Source organism: Odocoileus virginianus, chromosome 6 (genome assembly GCF_023699985.2).
Source record: "Odocoileus virginianus isolate 20LAN1187 ecotype Illinois chromosome 6, Ovbor_1.2, whole genome shotgun sequence".
In the NCBI taxonomy this organism is placed as follows: domain Eukaryota; kingdom Metazoa; phylum Chordata; class Mammalia; order Artiodactyla; family Cervidae; genus Odocoileus; species Odocoileus virginianus.
In genome coordinates, this window is record NC_069679.1 from 20,862,951 (window position 1) to 20,885,436 (window position 22,486).

The 22,486-nt window shown below is 38.8% G+C and overlaps 1 protein-coding gene and 1 pseudogene across 1 annotated transcript in view; one reads left to right on the forward strand and one right to left on the reverse strand.

Annotated features, from left to right (window-relative positions):
• Positions 1–22,486, reverse strand: part of DPH6 (diphthamine biosynthesis 6) — a 191,277-nt gene that overhangs the window by 98,754 nt on the left and 70,037 nt on the right. The gene's annotated exons all lie outside the window — the stretch shown is intronic.
• On the forward strand, positions 14,607–16,151 carry LOC110128356 (ras-related protein Rab-22A pseudogene; annotated as a pseudogene).

Sequence of the window (22,486 nt, forward strand, 5' to 3'; positions counted from 1 at the left end):
AGTAAGTCAGAAAGAGAAAGACAAATATTGTATACTAATGCATGCATATGGAATCTACAAAAAAGTACTGATGAACCCATTTCAGGAAAACAATGGCGATGCAGATATAGACAACAGACTTGTGAACACAGTGGGGGAAGTAGAGGGTGGGACAGATTGATAGAAAAGTATAGAAACATATACAAAACTATATTTTAAGTAGATAGCAAGTGGGGATTTTCTGTGACACAGGAAGCTCAACCCAGTGCTGTGTGACAACCTTAGAGGGGTGAGATGGGGTGGGAGATTGGAGGGGGATTCAGGAGGGACGGTACATATGTATACCTGTGGCTGATTCAAGTTGATGTATGGAAGAAACCAACAGAATATTGTAAAGCAATTATCCTCCAAAAAAAAAATTATATTTCAAACATGAAACAGTTAGAAATGTTGGTTCTTTGCCCTTTGTGATCATAAGAAAATAGATAACAGCTTCTACTGTTTTCCTCCTTCAAATAGGTTTTGTGTACAAAATCCACCCAATTTTTTTCTTCAAAGAAACAAATCTGGTTCTAAAAAGAAATGTATATAATTTATCAGCTAACAAATCAACATACACCTGTTTATCTCCATTTGGTATCTGATTGTGTGGTCAAATCTTCTATAACAAACAGTAATCAATAATCATTAAAAAAAACACAACATGTCAATCTGTTAGGGCCACAGAAGTGGGTCCTGTGCCAACTTGGCACCTTCCTTCTGTGGCTCCTGGGATGTTCACTGCTTCTGGCCTGGGCCTGGCTCTCCGGAAAGGAACAGTCCTCTGCTGGGTGAAGAGCTGCCCGAGGGCTCCATGTAGCTTCTGTGGGCGCAGTTCAGGCCTGGGCCAAGGTTTTGTATCAGGTTGGGGCTCTATAAAGTTATTAGACTTGTCCATGTATAACCTAGTCCTAAAGTCTTATTAACTACAAAGCCTTATCTACGTCTTTTAAAATCAACATCCTAAGGCATCAGGAACACAGACACACAAGGACAGAAATGGACTTTTTACTATGAAATGTACCTAGTGTGTCCTTATTTACATGCAAAGCTCTACCATGCAACAGTTCAAAGGCACCCAATTCAGAGACTGGGATGAAGACAGCATACCCTCAGTCATAGGGTAGCAGTGAAAATTACAAGTTTAGAAGGAGGGTTTAAAGGTAGAAATCTAGACCAAAATTAGCTTTATTCACTCAATATTCACTTATCTTCATACTGAGAAGTTGATTCACAAAGCCAACAGCATAAATTTTTCAACCAACTTTTAAAATGCAACTTCTATAAATGAGGATTAGTATTTTTTATGTTTTTTAAACAGTTTCAGCTTTATTGAGATATAATTGACAAATAAAATTGTAAGATGTTTAAAATGTGCAATGTGATGAAAACAAGCTGTCCCTTTTTACAAATGAAAACTAGGCCTATTTATTCCAAAGACGAGAAGATATGCAGCTTGCATTTATCGGGGATATTATTTTCTTTGAAAAATGTTTCAGTTACCAGTATTATTCTGTTAATGAGTTCCTGCCTGTTGAGAAAAAAATGATCTGCTGAATTTAAAATGTTTTTCATCTGAAAGGCATTCTAACATTTTTAATATGAACCATTCATTAAAGAAGCACACTTGGATTATAGCTCTGAGTGGTGATATTTGGACTTCTGGCAATGTGACATTATTAAATAAGAAACATTTGTGAATGCCAATGATATTCTGGGGACTGGATAATGAAACAAGAAATTTATGTGGCCAGTAAAGCAGTAGATGATTTTTCCTTAAACTTTTAATTCTTCACTTCAATAGAATTACCTAAGTCCAGGTTAAGAAAAATAGCCCCAGAAATGAATACTCTTTTACATGAAATAATTCTGAAAGTGACACTGAGAATTGCCAAGAGATATATTCAGGCAACTGACTAAAATTTTTGTTCAACTTATTGTTTTTCTTAGTATCATCAATATAAAACATTTCCAAAATGGGAAATGATCACCATCTGGAGTTCTGCCATTAAACAGTAAGCTCATGACGGAGTACTAGGTCACTAATTTGTAACATTATTATCTCCCTTTGTGAGCTTTCTCAATTAAACAGGGAAAAAGTTGTTAAGGAAATCATTTGACAAAGAAACTGTAGATTAACATAATCATTTGTCATTTATGTCCATTTTAAAGCTAAAGTGATTTCTTTTACTTTTGAGTTTCCATCTTAGTTTTAACAGTATGACACTCCTAGTTTGGAATAAATCTGTCATTTGCTACCTGGAGTGTCTTCCAACCTCAATGGACACATTCATACCTTGCTAGTCGACTTAGGCCAAATTCAACCTGAAATAAAACTGAACTCTGGAACAATTCTTTCCCCCTTGGGTTTCTAAGAATATTCATCCTGCTAAGAAGGTGACATTTTGAGGACTTCTGACTCTTTAACAACAACAACAACATGAATAAAGGATTAAGCTGTTACTCTTTGTGGGAAGAATAAAAAAAAGATCAAGAAGTACTCATTTCTAAACAAATCAGTTTGATAGCAAGTGTTTGACCTGTTTAAAAGCTGCTTTCTAAACTCATTTTCTAAGCTCCTAAGGAAACTTTCTTTGATTAGAGATAATGTTTAAAATGCAAGTTATATAAATGGGGATTATTGTATTTTATGTTTTTTAATTATTCCAGCTTCACTGAGGAATAATTAACAGGCAAAATTGTAAGATGTTTAAAATGTTCAACATAAAGATCCATATGACCTAGACAGCGTATTAAAAAGCAGAGACATTACTTTGCTGACAAAGGTCCAAATATTCAAAGCTATGGTTTCTCCAGTAGTCACTTACAGATGTATGTGAGAGTTGGACCATAAAGAAGGCTGAGCACCGAAGAACAGATGCCTTTGAACTGTGTTATTGGAGAATGCTCTTGAGAGTCCCTTGGACTGCAAGGAGATCAAACCAGTCAATTCTAGAGAAAATCAACCCTGAATTCACTGGAAGGATTGATGCTGAAGCTGAATCTCCACTACTTTGGCCACCTGATGCGAAAACCTGACTCAGTAGAAAAGACCCTGATGCTGGGAAAGATTGAAAGCATGGGGAGAAGAGGTCAACAGAAGAGGAGATGGTGATGGAGAAGGAAGCCTGGCGTGCTCCAATTCATGGGGTTGCAAAGAGTAGGACACGACTGAGTGACTGAACCACAATCAACAATACTTAGGTTGTTTCCATACCTTAGTTATTCTGAATAAAACTGCAATGACCTTGAGAGTACAGATATCTTTCGGAGATAATGATTTCACTTCCTTTGGATTTATACCTGGAAGCAGAATTGCTGGATCATATGACAGTTCTATATTTAATTTTTTGAGATACTTCCATATCGCTTTTCATAGTGGTTGTCCAACGTACAAGACCGTCAACACTGTACAAGTTTCCATATTCTCTGTATCCTTTCCCACATTTCTTACCTTTTTGACAAAAGATAATCCTAACAGGTATGAAGTGATATTTCATAGTGATTTTGGTTTGTATTTCTCTGATAATTAGTGATTTTGAGCACCTTTTCATATATTGCTGGCCATTCATGTCTTCTTGGAAAATGTCTCTTCAGGTCCTTTGGCTATTTTTCAAATTGGGTTACTTTTTTCTTTTCTTTTCTTTCTTTTCTAGTTTTAATTTTTTTTTGGGGGGGGCGGGTATTGAGTTGAGTTCCTTGTATACTTTAGATACTAACCCCTTATAATACATATAGTTTGCATATTTTTTCCCACTTCATAAAATGTCTTTTTACGTTGTTGATGATTTCTGAGGTTGAACAGACCTTTTTAGCTTATGGAAACCCATGTGTTTAGTTTTGCTTTTGTTGTCTTTGCTTTTCGTGTCAAGGCCAAAAAAATCATTGCTAACATGACTGTCTAGGAGTTTATTGCCTATGATTTTCTCTAGGAATTTAACCAGTTTCAGATCTTACATTCAAGTCTTTAATACATTTCGAGTTGATTTTTATGTATGGTGTAACACAGGGGTCCAGTTTCATCCTGTTGCGTGTGGCTAACTAGTTTTCTCATTGCCATTTATTGAAGAAATTATTCTTTGCCCATTGTACATTCTTGGCTCTTTTGTCAAAAATTAATTGACAATATATGCACAAGTTTATTTCTGAGTTTTCTATTCTATTAATCTATGTGTCTGTTTTATGCCAACACCGTATTGTTTTGATTGCTACTATTTTGCAATATAGTTTGCCTCCATCTTTGTTCTTTCTCAAGACTGCTTTGGTTATTTGGGAAATTTTTGCGGTTCCATACAAATTTTAGGATCTTTTTTCCTACTTCTACAAAAACCACCACTGGAATTTTGATAGGGCTGCACTGAATCTATAAATTGCTTTGAGTAGTATGGTCATTTTAACAATATTAATCTTGTCAATTGAGTGCCAAATGCTAAATACTTAACACTCTTGCACAATTGGCTTTACATTTTTCAATGACTATGGAGGAATATTGATTGGAAAAGTGTATAGAAGCAAAATAACTACTAAGGGAACCCTAAAGAAATCTACATAAGAAATGATGGAAGTCTAAAGTAAGGCAGTGTTTATGATGATGACAATGAAAAGGCATATTTGTGATATAAGAAAAGATCAACAGATTATGGTGGCATGTGGCTGAGAAAGAAATCCAGAAAGCTCTCAATATTTTGGCTTGGTCACTTGAGAGACAGCAATGGCATTACTTTTATAAGAGATACACAAATTTGAGGAGGCATATGATGTGTACTATTTTGGACATTAAGCTTTATGTGTCTTTGGTCAATCAATGAGGTCTGCTCAGCAGACATTCGAGTATGGAGCTCAAAGAAGATATAATTGGGTGATATAAACGTGTACATAGTGCAAGTGGTAACTATGATTTCCCTGGGTGGCTCAGACAGTAAAAGTGTCTGCCTCCAATGCAGGAGACCTGGGTTCGATCCCTGGGTAGAAAAGATCCCCTGGAGAGGGAAATGGCAACCCACCCCAGTACTCTTGCCTGGAGAATCCCATGGATGGAGGAGCCTGGTAGGCTACAGTCCATGGGGTTGCAAAGAGTCAGACATGACTGAGCGGCTTCACTCTCAGTGGTAACTGAAGCCTGAAGAAGAGATGATGAGATGAGGTCAAATGGAAGTGTAGAATAAAAGAGGGTGAAAAATGAAGCCATAAGGAACCACAACATTTATAAAGTGGGTAGAGAATGAAGGATCTTGAAAGACAACTAAGGACAGAAAAACAGATGGAGAACTAAGACAGAAGGAAATCACAGAAGCCATGGTCAAAGAAGAAGAGGTTATTAGCTCCTAAAGAGATCAAATTGGGAAAGGAGTACGTCAAGGCTGACAGAAAGCAAAAAGGAACTAAAGAGCCTCATGATGAAAATGAAAGAGTAGAGTGAAAAAGCTGGCTTAAAACTCAATATTCAAAAAACGAAGATCATGACATCTGGGCCCATCAGTTCAGTTCAGTTCAGTTCAGTTCAGTTCAGTCGCTCAGTCGTGTCTGACTCTTAGCGACCCCATGAATCGCAGCATGCCAGGCCTCCCTGTCCATCAAGTCAGTGATGCCATCCAACCATCTCATCCTCTGTTGTCCCCTACTCCTCCTGTCCCCAATCCCTCCCAGCATCAGGGCTTTTTCCAATGAGTCAACTCTTTGCATGAAGTGGCCAAAGTACTGGAGTTTCAGCTTCAGCATCAGTCCTTCCAATGAACACCCAGGACTGATCTCCTTTAGGATGGACTGGTTGGATATCCTTGCAGTCCAAGGGACTCTCAGGAGTCTTCTCCAACACCATAATTCAAAAGCATCAATTTTTTGGTGCTCAGCTTTCTTTATAGTCCAACTGTCACATCCATACATGACTTCTGGAAGAACCATAGCCTTGACCAGACGGACCTTTGTTGGTAAAGTAATGTCTCTGCTTTTTAATATGCTATCTAGGTTGGTCATCACTTTCCCTCCAAGGAGTAAGCGTCTTTTAATTTCATGGCTGCAGTCACCATCTGCAGTGATTTTGGAGCCCAAAAGAATAAAGTCTGACACCGTTTCCACTGTCTCCCCATCTATTTCCCATGAAGTGATAGGACCAGATGCCATGATCTTAGTTTTCTGAATGTTAAGCTTTAAGCCAACTTTTTCACTCTCCTCTTTCACTTTCATCAAGAGGCTTTTTAGTTGACCTTCACTTTCTGCCATAAGGGTGGTGTCATCTGCATATCTGAGGTTATTGATATTTCTCTCGGCAATCTTGATTCCAGCTTGTGCTTCTTCCAATGTGATGGAATTCCAGTTGAGCTATTTTAAATCCTGAAAGATGATGCTGTGAAAGTGCTGCACGCAATATGCCAGCAAATTTGGAAAACTCAGCAGTGTCCACAGGACTGGAAAAGGTCAGTTTTCATTCTAATCCCAAACAAAGGCAATCCCAAAGAATGCTCAAACTACCACACAATTGCACTCATCTCACACACTAGTAAAGTAATGCTCAAAATTCTCCAAGCCAGATTTCAGCAATACGTGAACCGTGAACTTCCAGATGTTCAAGCTGGTTTTAGAAAAGGCAGAGGAACCAGAGATCAAATTGCCAACATCCGCTGGATCATTGAAAAAGCAAGAGAGTTCCAGAAAAACATCTATTTCTGCTTTATTGACTACACCAAAGCCTTTGACTGTGTGGATCACAATAAACTGTGGAAAATTCTGAAAGAGATAGGAATACCAGACCACCTAACCTGCCTCTTGAGAAAACTGTATGCAGGTCAGGAAGCAACAGTTAGAACTGGACATGGAACAACAGACTGGTTCCAAATCGGGAAAGGAGTACGTCAAGGCTGGGCCCGTCACTTCATGGCAAATAGATGGAGAAACAATGAAAAGATTGAAAGACTTATTTTATTGGGATCCAAAATGACTGCTTATGGTGACTAAGGCCATGAAATTAAAAGATGCTTGCTCCTTGGAAGAAAAGCTATGACAAACCTAGACAGCATATTAAAAAGCAGAGACATTACTTTGCCAAAAAAGGCCCATATAGTCAAAGCTATGGTTTTTCCAGTAGTCATGTATGGATGTGAGAGCTGGACCATAAAGAAAGCTGAGTGCCAAAGAATTGATACTTCTGAATTGTGGTGTTGGAGAAGACTCTTGAGAGTCTCTTGGACAACAAGGAGATCAAACCCGCAACCTTAAAGGGAATCAGTCCTGAATAGTCATTGGAAGGACTGATGCTCAAGCTGAAACTCCAATCCTTTGGCCTCCTGATGCAAAAAGCTGACTCAGTGGAAGAGACCGTGATGCTGGGAAAACTGAAGTCAGGAGAAGAAGGAGATGACAGAGGAGGAGATGGTTTGATGGTATCACTGACTCAATGTACATGAGTTTCAGCAAATTCTGGGAGATGGTGAAGGACAGGGAAACCTGGCATGCTGCAATCCATGGGGTTGCAAAGAGTCAGACACGACTGAGTGACTGAACAACAACCAACAATACTTAGGTTGTTTCCATACCTTAGTTATTCTGAATAAAACTGCAGTGACCATGAGAGTACAGATATATTTCAGAGATAATGATTTCACTTCCTTTGGATTTGGAAAATAAAGAGTCAGACATGACTAAGAGACTGAACTGAATTGAACTGAAAGAGGTCAAAGAAAGGAAAGACTGAAGTGAAAATGAATAAAACAAGGATTTAGATGTCACTGAATTTAACAAGACAAGTTTTAATGTACTGGTGTTGATGAGAAAAAAATTGAAGCAGCATATAAGAATGTGCAATGAGGAAGAAAATAAACATAAATAAATATTCCAAAAAGATCTCTTACAGAGAGATGGTACAATTGCTAGGAGAGAATTAGGATTAAGGGGGAATGCATAATGTTTAGTATTACATGATCATAAAATATAGTGGTGGCACCACCATGAAAAAAAATAACATGTCTGAGTTCAGTCTTACTTCTACTAATATACAGAAACATTATCCAGGTCAAGAATGACCATAAGAAAATATATGTAGCTTCATAATCTAAAAGCATAGTTGTCCTCCAAAGGGTAAAAGAAAATGAGAGAAAATTTCTTACTTTTATCTCAAATTGCACTCTCAGAAGAAAAACTTTAAAAAATATTTCCAACTTAGGCATTTCACTACAGTACTGCTAGTTTAGATCTTCTCAGCTCTCCTTAGAATAATATCAATGGAATCATCCTTGCTCTCTCCACCTGTAATTTCTTCTCCCTCTAGCTGATCAACTAGCAGATTTTTGTTCCTAAAAGCAATCCCTTCACACTTCCCTACTGGCCAAATTCATTTCTCTCTCTAATTTAGACTTATTTCCATAAATCCTTAATGTAAGTCTTCTACTTAGACTGAACATACTAATTTCCTATCTTACTCTTCTTTCCATTTGTCATTGTCTACCAATCCTCTGACCACAATCTCCACTAAATGCAGTCCTACTCATTCTTCACAACCCATGAAACTTTGTCTGATCCCTCTGATCAGAGGTGATTTCTACTGCCTTTCAACCCTTTCTAACTCTTACTTTATACACTTCTTGAGTCACATTACAAATACTATTCTATACATATATAAAATACATTTTGCAAATTAGTACAGCCACTATGGAAAACAGTGTGGAGATTTCTTAAAAAGCTGGAAATAGAACTGCCATATGACCCAGCAATCCCACTTCTGGGCATACACACCAAGGAAACCAGATCTGAAACAGACACGTGCACCCCAATGTTCATCGCAGCACTGTTTATAATAGCCAGGACATGGAAGCAACCCAGATGCCCATCAGCAGATGAATGGATGAGGAAGCTGTGGCACATATACACCATGGAATATTACTCAGCCATTAAAAAGAATTCATTTGAATCAGTTCTAATGAGATGGATGAAACTGGAGCCCATTATACAGAGCGAAGTAAGCCAGAAAGATAAAGACCATTACAGTATACTAACACATGTATATGGAATTTAGAAAGATGGTAATGATAACCCTATATGCAAAACAGAAAAAGAGACTCAGATATATAGAACAGACTTGTGGACTCTGTGGGAGAAGGCGAGGGTGGGATGTTTCAAGAGAACAGCATCGAAACATGTATATTATCTAGGGTGAAACAGATCACCAGCCCAGGTTGGGTGCATGAGACAAGTGCTCGGGCCTGGTGCACTGGGAAGACCCAGAGGGATCGGGTGGAGAGGGAGGTGGGAGGGGGGACCGGGATGGGGAATACATGTAAATCCATGGCTAATTCATTTCAATGTATGACAAAAACCACTGCAATGATGTAAAGTAATTAGCCTCCAACTAATAAAAATAAATGGAAAAAAATACATTTTACATATATGCTTGTATATATATAAAATAACAAAAAACTCTATCTGATTCTGTTGGCATTCACAGGCACCCAGTACTGAGTTTTACATTAACTTACCAAAAAAGCACATAAGAAGAATTCAGTCATTACTATAGATACTACAATGATAAAAGTGAAAGGATGAGCAATTTATTTAGCAACATTAAAGTTACTCTTTATAAAGTTATCACTTTGATGACTGTAGTGGTCAAAGTACAACTAGAGAGAGAGAAGAAAAAGAAAGAAACCACTCTGAGTTTAAAGAAAAGTTGTCATTTAGTATCAAAGTCATGTCTGAACCTTTGTGACTCCAAGGACTGCAGCACACCAGTCTTCCTTGTCCTTCACTATCTCCCGGAGTTTGCTAAATTCATATCGATTGAGTCAGTGATGCTATGCAACCATCTCATCCTCTGTTGCTTCCCTTCTCCTCCTGCCCTCAATCTTTCCCAACATCAGGGTCTTTTCCAGTGAGTCAGCTCTTCGCATCAGGTGACCAAAGTATTGGAGCTCCAGCTTCAGTATCAGTCTTTCTAATGAATAGTCAGGAATGATTTCCTGTAGGATTGACTGGTTGGATCTCCTTGCAATCCAAGGAACTCTCAAAGAGTCTTCTCCAGCACCACAATTCAAAAGCATGAGTTCTTCAGTGCTCAGCCTTTTTTATGGTCCAACTCTCATATCTATACATGACTACTGAAAAAATCACAGCTTGACTACACAGACCTTTGACAGCAAAGTGATGTCTCTTCTTTTTAATACTCTGTCTAGTTTTGTCATAGAGATTTCCTTCCAAGGAGCAAGTGTCTTTTAATTTCGTGGTGGCAGTCACTGTCCACAGTGATATTGGAGACTAAGAAAATAAAATCTGTCTCTGTTTCTACTTTTCCCCTGTTCATTTGTCGTGAAGTGATAAGGCTGGGAATTAATTACATGGGTTATAGAACTGAGAAGCCTACAGCACACTGAGAGAGAACTCAGGGACCAGAAATTGCAGAAAGCAGATATTATCCATAGTCTGGGTGTCTCCTTCACTCTACACTACTACCACAGTCAACACACTTTTGACTACAAATGTCAGGTAAGGTTATCCCACATCAAGAAATTCTGCAACATCTGCTTAATGTCCTACAATTTAATTCAACTCTGACACTACCTGCCTGGAAACAGCACCCCACAGGTTAAGGGTTCAGTCTTATAAGACCATTCTCACAACTCCTTCAGATACCAATCTAAAGTAGTCGGTCTCCAGGTGCTTACAACTTTTTGTCCAGTTGTCTACACGTTCCTTGAACATTTTGAACATTTTGAATTTTGAACCAGGTGACTACACTGCCTATTCAATAAATAAATAAAATTAACAGCAACTTCAACAGCAAAATCCTCTGAATCTTTTTGCCCTTAGCAAATTTGGCAGGAAACTGATTTCCAAACCAATTTAATTTTCCCCTCTCTCTTTAAGAGAGAGAAAAATTTAAGGGAAAAATTCCAATTAGCTTGATCTACATATTATTGCCTGAAGTGCTGTTACAACTATACAGTCACTAGGTTTAAGACTCTAGCAGAATGTTGCCGCATAAACATATGGAACTACACAAAGGAGAAGCAAACAGGGAGGACCAGCTACATTCTTAACTCTTCTTTGCCCCTGATACACTCAAAATAAAGAAAGTACCAACAGACACAACATTAAAGTTTCAAAGCAGAGACAGTAGTTTTCAGATTTCTTTTAAAGTTAACCTGTTAATAGTCTGCATGCACATGGTTAGGATAATTAAGTTAAAACACAGATTTTCTTGCCAATTTTTCTTGGTAGATCATCTTTTAGTTATTCATTTAGCATCCCTGAGGAAAAAGAATGCTGACCACCAGCCAAACAGTATTTCTCTCAAACCATACTGGAATACTATGTAAACGTAAAGTGTTAAATTAAGATTTTCTAAGTTTACTACTAGTCATCAATAATGTTCAGTTCAGTTCAGTCGCTCAGTTGTCTCCTACTCTTTGCGACCCCATGGACTGCAGTACGCCAAGCCGCCCTGTCCATAACCAACTCCTGGAGCTTACCCAAACTCATGTCTATTGAGTCAGTGATGCGATCCAACCATCTCATCCTCTGTCGTCCCCCTTTCCTCCTGCCGTCAATCTTTCCCAGAATCAGGGTCTTTCCCAATGAGTTAGTTCCTCCCATCAGGTGGCCAAAGTACTGGAATTTCAGCTTCAGCATCAGTCTTTCCAATGAACACTCAGGACTGATCTCCTTTAGGATGGACTGGTTGGATATCCTTGCAGTCCAAGGGACTCTCAAGAGTCTTCTCCAACACCACAGTTGAAAAGCATCAATTATTCGCCATCAGCTTTCTTTAAAGTCCAACTGTCACATCTGTACATGACTACTGGAAAAACCATAGCCTTGACTAGACAGGCCTTTGTTGGCAAAGTAATGTCTCTGCTTTTTAATATGTTATCTAGGTTGTCTAGGTCTAATATGCTGTCTAACTTTCCTTCCAAAGAGTAAGCGTCTTTTAATTTCATGGCTACCATCACCATCTGCAGTAATTATGGAGCCCAAAAGAATAAAGTCTGCCACTGTTTCCATTGTTTCCCTATCAATTTCCCATGAAGTGCCAAAATCTTGAGCATTACTTTACTAGCATGTGAGATGAGTGCAATTGTGAGGTAGTTTGAACATTCTTTGGCATTGCCTTTCTTAGGGATTAGAATGAAAATTGACCATTTCCAGTCCTGTGGCCACTGCTGAGTTTTCCAGATTTGCTGGCATATTGAGTGGAGCCCTTTCACAGCATCATCTTTTAGGATTTGAAATAGCTCAACTGGAATTCCATCACCTCCACTAGCTTTGTTTGTTGTGATGCTTCCTAAGGCTGACTTGACTTCACACTCCAGGATGTCTGGCTCTACGTGAGTGTTCACACCATGATCATCTGGGTCATTAAGATCTTTTCTGAACAGTTCTTCTGTGTATTCTTGCCACCTCTTTTGAATATCTTCTGCTTCTGTTAGGTGCATACAATTTCTGTCCTTTATCGAGCCCATCTTTGCATGAAATGTTCCCTTGATATCTCTAATTTTCTTGAAGAGATCTCTAGTCGTTCCCATTCTATTGTTTTCCTCTATTTCTTTGCATTGATCACTGAGGAAGGCTTTCTTATCTCTCCTTGCTATTCTTTGGAACTCTGCATTCAAATGGGTATATTTTTCCTTTTCTCCTTTGTTTTTTGCTTATCTTCTTTTCACAGTAAGGCCTCCTTACACAGCCATTTTGCTTGTTTGTATTTCTTTTTCTTGGGGATGGTCTTGATCCTTGTCTCCTGAACAATGTCATGAACCGCCAGTCATAGCTCATCAGGCACTCTATCAGACCTAGTCCGTTAAATCTATTTCCCACTTCCACTGTATAATTGTAAGGAATTTGCTTTAGGTCTTACCTGAATGGTCTAGTGGTTTTCCCTTCTTTCTTCAATTTCAGTCTGAATTTGTCAATAAGGAGTTCATGATTTGAGCCACAGTCAGCTCCCAGTCTTTTTTTGCTCCCTTTATAGAGAGCTTCTCCATCTTTGGCTGCAAAGAATATAATCAATCTGATTTCAGTGTTGACCATCTGGTGATGTTCATGTGTAGAGTCTTCTCTTGTGTTGTTGGAAGAGGGTGTTTGCTATTATCAGTGCATTCTCTTGGCAAAACTGTGAGCCTTTGCCCTGCTTCATTCTGTACTCCAAGGCCATATTTGCCTGTTATTCCAGGTGTTTCGTGACTTACTACTTTTGCATTCAAATAAGGTAGCATTCTCTAATTAAAGAATATTACCCCCATAACTGCACTGGGAAGTAACACATGCATGCAAAGTCTTCATTCAGAAGATCTTTGATATCAAGAGTCAGGACATAAAAGGCCTAATCCTATGAAGAGAGGAGTTAGAATATTGTCCTTCATACTACCTACTCACACTTGGGAAAACTGAAAAAAAAAAAAAAAATTTATCACCATTCTTGATTTTCTCTCTTCCAGTTTCATCCCTGTAACTGAATAATGAAGTATTGCAACACAGGACTTAGTAAAGGATATTATCCTGGAGGTGGTGGTGGCGGTTGTTCAGTCGGTAAGTCATGTCTGACTCTTTGTGACCCCATGATCTGCAGCACACCACGCTTCCCTGTCCTTCACCATCTCCTGGAGTTAACTCACATTCATGTCCGCTGAGTCAGTGATGCCATCCAACCATCTCATCCTCTGCTGCCCCCTTCTCTTCTGCTGCTGTCAACTTTTCCCAGAATAAGGGTCTTTTCTGGTGAATTGGCTCTTCAGAAAAGGAGGTAGCCAAAGGAGCTTCAGCTTCAGCATCAGTCCTTCCAATGAATATTCAGGATTGACTTCCTTTCGGATTGACTAGTTCGATCTCCTTGCAGTCCAAGGGACTCTCAAAGAGTCTTCTTTAGCACAGTTCAAAAGCATCAGTTCTTCAGTGATCAGGCTTCTTTATGGTCCAACTCTCATATCCGTACATGACTATGGGAAAAATCACAGCTTTGACTATACAGACCTTTGTCAGCAAAGTGATGTCTCTGCTTTTGAATATGCTGTCCAGGTTTGTCATAGCTTTCCTTCCAAGGAGCAGGCCTCTTTTAATTTCATGGCTGCAGTCACCATCTGCAGTGATTTTGAAGCACAAGAGAATAAAATCTGTCACTTCTTCCACTTTTTCCCCTTCTTATTATCCTGGTACCAGCTGTCAAACATTAAATATTGCATAGAATGAAGATAGGATGAGAGTGAGAGTTAAAACACAGAGATGGTCTTTTATATGTCTTCTTTCCATACATACATCCAAGAGACTGCTGGTGTGATTTTCTATTTTCAGGGTATCAGTTATAGGACAGATTTGGAAATAAATCCAAAGATCAGCAGTGGATTCAGAAGCTATAGACATCATGTTTATTTAGTTTCTCTGAACCTTCTGTAATCAAAGGCCCTCAGAAATCATATATCTGGAGGTGACCCGGCCGGCGTCCCAAGATGGCGGTGGCGGTGGCGCCCGGGAACCCGCGGTACCGTCCGGGCTGCTGAGACGGGCCCCGCGCGGCTGGCGACGGACCGGCCGGGCCGAGGGCCAGCGAACGGGCGACCGCCGCCTCTGCGCGCTCCGCGGCTGGGGCTAGGCAGTGCGGCGGCGGCGCAGGGGGATGCTCGTGCTGGGCCGGGCCTCTCCCTTCTCAACTTAGGGCGGCGGCAGGCCCGCGCCCCTGGCTCCCAGGCCATGGCGCTGAGGGAGCTCAAAGTGTGTCTGCTGGGGGATACAGGTGTGGGTAAATCAAGTATTGTGTGGCGGTTCATGGAAGACAGTTTTGATCCGAACATCAACCCAACAATAGGGGCATCTTTTATGACCAAGACTGTCCAGTACCAAAATGAACTACATAAATTCTTCATCTGGGACACAGCTGGACAAGAACGATTTCGTGCCTTAGCACCAATGTACTACCGAGGCTCGGCTGCAGCTATAATTGTTTACGACATCACGAAAGAAGAGACATTTTCAACATTAAAGAATTGGGTAAAAGAGCTTTGGCAGCATGGCCCACCCAATATTGTAGTTGCCATTGCAGGAAATAAGTGTGATCTTATCGATGTAAGAGAGGTCATGGAGAGAGATGCCAAGGACTACGCTGACTCCATCCATGCAGTCTTTGTAGAGACAAGTGCGAAGAATGCGATAAACATAAATGAACTCTTTATAGAAATTAGTCGAAGAATTCCATCCACTGACGCTAGCCTGCCTTCTGGCAGAAAGGGCTTCAAACTCCGCAGACAGCCTTCGGAGCCAAAGCGGAGCTGCTGCTGACCGGGCCTCGGACCCCAGGGCTTCCCGATGAAGTAGGTGGTCCTGGCAGGTCTAGGGAGGGCTAGGCCCCGCCTCCGGGGGTCACCTGCCAGTCTTGGATCTTCTTCGGGCAACAAGGATTCACAGGAATTGACCGGTTTCGTCTCTTTGGAGACTGCAGCAATAATACGTCAGTCTGTGCACTTCCGTCCTGTAAAGAATCTCTGTGTACACAGGGACTGCATCGTTGGCTACTGATCTTGCTGAGAAGGAATGTACAGTTGTGTGGATGGTAGGATGAGATCATTGAGTAGCTTTGTAGTCAAGATTCTATGTCACATTTGTAAAGGGAAAATTAGCACTTTCGTGGTTCTTGAGGGAAAAAAAAACGACCTTGTGGCGACATTCCTTCCCTTGGTTTCCCATTGCCACTGTTAGAGGGAGTGGTAGCATTTAGAATGTGTGCAGTTACCACCATGGAGGGATGGCAGTTACGATCGTCTGAAGCTGACGTGGGTTGTTTCTGGGGCTGATGGAGAGGCACCCACCCCTGCCGTCTCTGACGCACTTTGCATTGGGCGCAGCAGCCCAGGACCCTGTCGCACGTGTGTCCCCAGGCACGTCACTGGCACCTTTTTAGGTAAGCTCTGACGATCGAAACGGTGGTGGTAGAGAGGCTGCCTGGAACATGTTGAATTGCAGATTCAGTTTAAACTGACTAGCCATGTTTTCGAAAAGAAGAGAGGAAGCCCAGAAAGTGGAGTAAATGCTGTCTGTTCTTTATTTAACCGAGCTGTCTTGGTGGGGGAAACAGTTATCTGCCGCTTGCTTAGCACATGTAAAGTTGTAGTCATATATTTATGAGACCACTGCTTACAGATTATAAATTATGTAAATACATTAATAAATTCTATGTTTCGTTAAAAAAAAAAAAAGAAATCATATATCTGGAGAACTTAATCAGAACCAGTATTCCAAACTTACCAAGGTCTTTCCAGACAAAGTATTGATAAAGATGACATTGAATTACAATTAAGGAGATTGCAGTGCTATTGAAGACATATTAAATTGAAATATGTACTTCTTACATCAAGTTTTTGATATTCTGTAGTTATTTACAGAAAAGCAAACTTTTCTGATGCATTTGGTGAAAAAAAATGTTTAATGTCACTTTGAAGCATTTTATTATTTTGCCAGTTGTAAACATGTCAACATTTTAATAGCGTTGATTTTTGGAGTAAAAGCATCAGAGTAACCTGAAATTAACACATACCAGATAAAAAAGATAGTCAAGAAGAGGGGTAAGAGTAGCAGAGCAGAAATAATAATAAATTACAGCAGGAACAAGAAAGAAAAAGGACAGAATATTAAAAAGTAAAGTAAGCCACAGTATTTACCCTCAAGAAGCTTATTGTAGCTGGAGAAGAAGATATATGAACAGAGAATTAATAATATGAAACAATAAATGAAAAGAACAAAATAAAAATTTTTATAAAACAAAGCAGCAAAACATCATTGCAAGTGGCTACAGAGGTTATTAAGATTTAAGACTACTGAAGGCTTACAACAGCATGAAAAGGCAAAAAGATATGACACTGAAAGATGAACTCCCTAAGTTAATGGGTGCCCAGTATTCTACTGGAGAAGAACAGAGAAACAGCTCCAGAAGGAATGAAGAGGCTGAGCCAAAGCAGAAACACACTCAGTTGTGGATGTGTCTGGTGGTGAAAGTCAAGTCCAATGCTGGAAACAATATTGCATAGGAACCTGGAATATTAGGTCCATGAAACAAGGTAAACTGCAAGTGGTCAAACAGGAGATGGCAAGAGTGAACATTGATATTTTAGGAATCAGTAAACTAAAATGGACCAGAATGAGCAAATTAATTCAGATGCCCGTTATATTTACTACTGTGTGCAAGAATCCCTTAGGAGAAATGGAGTAGCCCTAGCAGTCAACAAAAGAGTCTGAAATGCAGTATTTGGGTGCAGTCTCAAAAATGACAGAATGATCTCTGTTCATTTCCAAGGCAAACCATTCAGTATCACATTAATCCATCTATGCCCAAAACACTAATGATGAAGAAGCTGAAGTTGAATGGTTCTATGAAGACATAAAAGACCTTCTAGAACTAACACCAAAAAAAAGATGTTCTTTTCATCATAGGGGACTGGGATGTAAAAGTAGGGAGTTAAGAGATTCCTGGAGTAACTGGCAAGTTTGGCCTTGGAGTACAAAATGAAGCAGGGCAAAGGCTAACTGAGTTTCGCCATGAGAATGCACTGGTCATAGCAAACACCCTCTTCCAACAACACGAGATGACACTACACATGGACATAACCAGATGGTCAATACCGAAATCAGATTGATTATACTCTTTGCAGCCGAAGATGGAGAAGCTCTATACAGTGAGCAAAAACAAGACTGGGAGCTGACTGTGACTCAGATCATGAACTCCTTATTGCCAAATTCAGACTTAAATTGAAGAAAGTGGGGAAAACCACTAGACCATTCAGGTATGCCCCAAATCAAATCCCTTACAATTATACAGCAGAAGCGACAAACAGATTCAGGGGATTAGATCTGAAAGAGTGCCTGAAGAACTATGGACGAAAGTTTGTAGCACTGTATAGGAGGCTGTGATCAAAATCATCCCCAAGAAAAAGAAATGCAAAAAAGGCAAAAATGGTTGTCTGAGGAGGCCTTAAAATAGCTGAGTAAGGAGAAATAAAAGGCAAAGGAGAATAGGAAAGATATACTCATCTGAATGCAGATTTCCAAAGAATAGCAAGGAGAGATAAGAAAGCCATCCTAAGTGAACAATTCAAAGAAATAGAGGAAAATAACAGAATGGGAAAGACTAGAGATTTCCTCAAGAGAATTAGCGATACCAAGGGAATATTTCATGCAAAGATAGGCACAATAAAGGACAGAAAAAGTACAGACCTAACAGAAGCAGAAGATATTAGGTAATATCATTAAAGCTAGTGGAGGTGATGGAATTCCAGCTGAGCTAGTTCAAATCCTAAAAGATGATATTGTGAAAGTGCTCCACTCAATATGCCCGCAAATTTGGAAAACTCAGCAGTGGCCATAGGAATGGAAAAGGTCAGTCGGAATTCCAATCCCAAAGAAGGGCAATGCCAAAGAATGTTCAAACTACTGCACAACTGCACTCATTTCACATGCTAGCAAAGTAATGCTCAAAATTCTCCAAGTCTGACTTCAACAGTATGTGAATTGAGAACTTCCAGATATTCAAGCTGGATTTAGGAAAGGCAGAGGAAACAGAGGTCAAACTGCCAACAACCGTTGGATCATAGAAAAAGCTATAGAGTTCTAGAAAAACATCTACTTTTGCTTCATTGAGTACGCCAAAGCCTTTGACTGTGTGGATCACAACAAACTGTAGAAAATTCTGAAAGAGATGGGAATATCAGACCACCTTACCTGCCTCCTACAAAACCTGTCTGTCAGTCAAGAAGCAACAGTTAGAACTGGACAAAGAATAACAAACTAGTTCCAAATTGGGAAATGAGTACATCAAGGCTGTATATTGTCACCCTGTTTATTTAACTTATATGCAGAGTACATCATGAGAAATGCTGGGCTGGATGAAGTACAAGCTGGAAACAAGATTTTGAGGAGAAATATCAATAACCTCAGATATGCAGATGACACCAGCCTTATGACAGAAAGCAAAGAGGAACTGAAGAGTATCTTGATGAAGGTGAAAGAGGAGAGTGAAAAGCTGGCTTAAAACTCAAACATTCAAAAGACTAAGATCAATGCATCTGGTCCCATCACTTCATGGCAAATAGATGGGAAAACAATGGAAATAGTGAGAGACTTTATTTTGGGGCTCCAAAATCACTGCAGATGGTGACTACAGCCATGAAATTAAAAGATGCCTGCTTCTTGGAAGAAAAGCATGACAAACCTTGATAGCATATTAAAAAGCAGAGACATCACTTTGCCAACAAAGGTTCATCTAGTCAAAGCTACGGTTTTTCAAGTAGTCATGTTTGGATATTGAAAGTTGGACTATGAAGAAAGCTGAGCACCAACGAATTGATGCTTTTGACCTGTGGTGTTGGAGAAGACTCTTGAGAGTCCCTTGGACTGCAAGGAGATCAAACCAGTCAATCCTAAAGGAAATCAATCCTAAATATTCATTGGAAGGACTGATGCTGAAGTTGAACCTCCACTACTTTGGCCACCTGATGCAAAGAACCGACTCACTGGAAAAAACCCTGATGCTGGGGAAGATTGGAGGCAGGAGGAGAAGGGACCACAGAGGATGTGGTGGTTGGATGGCATCACCGACTTGATGGACACGGGTGTGAGCAGACCTTGGGCATCAGTGATGGACAGGGATGCCTGGCATGCTGCAGTCTATGTTGTCACAAAGAGTTGAACACATCAGAGTGACTGAACTGAACTGAACACTGTATTCAAGGTACAGAAGAAAAACTGAATTAAAGGAAAGAAACCCATTCACTATCACATCAAAAAGAATAAAACATGTAGGAATAAACTTATCTAAACAGGCAAAAAACTTGTACTCTGGATACCACAAGATGCTCAGGAAAGAAATAAAAGATGACACACACAGATGCAAAGATATACTATGTTCTTGCACTGGAACACTCAATACTGTCAAAAAGACTATACTACCCAAGGCAATATACAAATTCCATTCAATCTCTATCAAATTACCAATGGCATTTTTTACAGAACTAAATGAAAAAATTTTGAAAATTTAAAAATTTTTACTAAACCCCAAAGACCCCAAATAGGCAAAGCAGTCCTAAGAAAGAAAAATGGAGCTGAAAGAACCAGACATCCTGACTTCAAGCTACACTAGAAGTTACAGTGATCAAAATAGCATTGCCCTGGAACAAAAACAAATAAAGATCAATGAAATAGGATAGAAAGTCTGGAAATAAATCCACTTTGGTCAATGAATCTATGACAAAGGCTTCCAGAATATATAATGAAGCAAAGATTGTATTCAAGAAGTGTTGTTGAGAAAACTGGGCAGCTACATGTAAAAGAGTGAAATTAGAACATTTTCTAATACCACACACAAAAGTAAGTGCAAAATGGGTTAAAGACCTAAAGGTAAGACCAGATACTATAAAACTTAGCGGAAAACAGGCAGAACACATTTTGAAATAAATCACACCAATAGCTTTTTGGATTTACCTCCTAGAGTAATGACAATAAAAATAAACAAATGAGACCTAACTAAACTTAGAAGCTTTTGCACAGGAAAGGAAATCATAAACAAAATGAAAAGACAACTCACAGAATGGGAGAAAATATTTGCAAAGGAAATGGTCAACAAGGAATCAATCTCCAAAATATACAAACAGCTCATGTAGCCAAATTAAAAAAAAAAAAAAAGAACAACAACCCAACCAAAAACTGGGCAAGAAACTTAGACATTTCTCCAAAGAAGTCATAGAAATAGCCAAGAGGAACATAAAAAGATGCTCAACATGGCTAATTACTAGGGAAATGCAAATCACAACTACAATGAGGTATCACCTCACACAAGTCAGAATGGCCATCATCAAGAAGTCTGCCAAAAATAAAGAGCTGGAGGTGATGTGGAGAAAAGGGAACCCTCCTACACTGTTGGTGGGAATATAAATTAGCACAACCACTACAGAGAACAGTATGAAGGGTCCTTAAAAAAACTAAAACCAGAACTACTGTGTTGCCCAAAAGGCTTGTTTAGCTTTAACAAGCTCTAACATCTTACAGAAAAACACCAGCAAACTTTTTGCCCAACCCAATACCATATGACCCAAGAATCCCACTCCTGAGCATTTATTAAAGAGAAAACCATATTTCAAAAAGATAAATGCATCTCATTTTTCACTGAAGCACTACTTTCAATAGTCAAGACATGGAAGCAGACTAAATGTCCATTGACAGATGAATGAATAAAGAAGATGAGGTAAATATATATAATGGTATATTACTCAGCCATAAAAAGAAAGGAATAGTGGCATCTGCAGCAACATGGATAGACCTAGAAATTATTATATTAAGTGAAGTAAGTCAAAGAAAGACAAATATCATATGATATAACTTATATGTGGAATCTAAAATGATACAAATGAACTTACAGAACAGAGATAGACTTCACAGACTTTGAAAACAAAATTTATGGTTATCAAAGGTGAAATGTGGAGGGAGGGATAAATTAGGAGTTTGAAATTAATATATACACAGTACTACCTATAAAATAGATAATGAACAAGGACCTACTGTATAGCACAAGGAACTCTATTCTATATTCTGTAATAACTTATATGGGAAAAGATCTGAAAAAGAATGGATATATGTACATGCATAACAATAACTCTGCTGTAAACTTGAAACCAACACAACACTGTAAATTAACCATATCCCAACATAAAATAAATATTAAACAAAGCTCTGTAATTATAAAGTCGCCAAGTTCTTTCCTAAGGTATTACTTACAGGTGAAACTTCTTTAAAACAAGGTCCTGTGATTGACCAGGTACAAGAGAGACTGACTTTAGATTGAGTTCCACTTACTAGTAACAATGTATATTATAGAGAAATCCTGATACATTATTTAGCCTTCAGAGTATTCACTATAGAATAGTTAATATTAAGTGTTAAGAAAAATAATCTAGGAAATATAGGTAGCAAAAGACTATGCAGATTCAGAGTTAACAAAGCTTTTCATTTTTTATAACATTTTCATTCTATGGAAACAAAACTTCTAAACTTTTCTGTAATAAAAACAGTCACAACATGAGATTCTCAAAAACCAAACCAAACCAAACCAAACAAAAACAAGTACATTTGAGATTTGTGACAAAAGACATTTAGAGGTAGCACAATATTATATCTACAAAGACTTCTTACCTATAGGTTTTATTTTTCATACAAGCTGAAAGGATTAGGCTATTTTCATTTTTATTATACCCTATGCATATCATTAATGAAAGTGGGGAAAAACCCTGGAGGCTTACTGCTAGATTAAAATGTACAATTATACAATAACTATATATCCCAGTATAACATTTATTGTCTGAATTACATAAAGTTTTAAATCTTTTTTTAGTTTTTTTTGTTTTGTTTTGTTAAGAGATATTTAGGTGGGGGGTAGATTTTCTCCAATATTAACATAGAGTTACTGTACTTTATTATATATTATGTAATATTTTTCCAAGTAAAAAAATGAATCATTTTATGA